Below are 1,330 nucleotides of genomic sequence, written 5' to 3' on the forward strand. Positions count from 1 at the left end.
ACAGGTACACATACACAGGTATATCACACTCACCAGCTACTTTGTTAGGTACACCTTCTTATTGCAGCTACTCAGTACATTTAGGCATGTAGATATCAAGACAACCTGATGACGTGCATCAGCACAGGGAAGAAGGCTGATTCAAGTGACGTTGAATGTGGTGTGGTGGGTGGTGCCAGGCAGAGTGGTCTGAGTATTTCAGAAACTGCTAATCTGCTCAGATGTTCTTGCACAACTCTAAGGTTTGCAGAGAATGAAAAAGAGAGGTCAGGGGAGAATGGGTGGACTGCTTCGAGCTTAGAGTGGGCAACAGTTACTCAAACAACCAAGGTATGGAGAAGAGCATAACTGAATGCATCAAACCTTGGAGCAGGTGGGCTTCAGCAGCAGAAGACCATGGTGGGTGCCACTCCTATCAAGCAAAGAACAGGAAACTGAGGCTACAATTTCCATGTACTCAACAGAAAATCTTGGTTTCTGCTACAACATTTTGGTCATAGGGTCAGATTTGGCATAAACAACATGATAGCAGGGATCCATCCTGCCTTGTATCAATGATTCAGCCCGCTGATGGTGGTGTAATGGAGTGCAGATGATTTTCTCGGCACACTTTGAGCATCATTTAAGCAACACAGACTATCTGAGTGCTGTTACTGACCATAACCATTCTTTTATGACCACAGTGTGCTCATCTTCTGATGCCCTAATTCCAAAAGGATAACACACCATGTCATAAAACTCAAATCATCACAAACTGGTTTCTTGAACATTGACATCGACTTCACTGTACTCAAATGACCTGACCTCCACAGTCACCATATCTCAGTCCAATATAGCACCTTTGGGATGTGGTGGAATGGAAAAAGTCATATCATGGATGTGACAAATCTGCAGCCACTGTGTGATGCTATCATGTCAATAGGAAGCCAAATCTCTGAGGAATGTTTACAGCACCTTGTTGAGTCTGTGCCATGATGGACTAAGGTAGTTCAGAAGGCAAAAGAGGGTCCAACCCAGTGCTAGCAAGGTGTACCAAACAATAATGTTTTCTGTAATCATGGAAATATAAAGAAACAGAACATTAAGTTGTTCTGCATACAGCCAGTTGAGGGCAGTCTAGTCCACTCTGGAGTCCAATAGCGCAACAAATCTGTTTCTCTGCTGGACAGTTTACCTTTGTTTAGCATTAGCTTCTAGCTACATGGCCTAACAGTGAATCAGTGATCACTGATGATTTCAAATATGTCATATCTATGCAATGTTATGCAATATAAATATCAATATGACCTTTTTAAAATATTTTGTCACAAATAAAAGATCCTGCAAAAGG

General features: G+C 42.1%; 1 protein-coding gene across 1 annotated transcript in view; it reads left to right on the top strand.

Annotated features, from left to right (window-relative positions):
- Positions 1 to 1,330, top strand: part of LOC102204245 (protein FAM107B) — a 5,140-nt gene that overhangs the window by 2,740 nt on the left and 1,070 nt on the right. The gene's annotated exons all lie outside the window — the stretch shown is intronic.

Source organism: Pundamilia nyererei, unplaced genomic scaffold, assembly GCF_000239375.1.
Source record: "Pundamilia nyererei isolate P.nyererei 1_Seehausen unplaced genomic scaffold, PunNye1.0 scaffold00012, whole genome shotgun sequence".
Taxonomy (NCBI): domain Eukaryota; kingdom Metazoa; phylum Chordata; class Actinopteri; order Cichliformes; family Cichlidae; genus Pundamilia; species Pundamilia nyererei.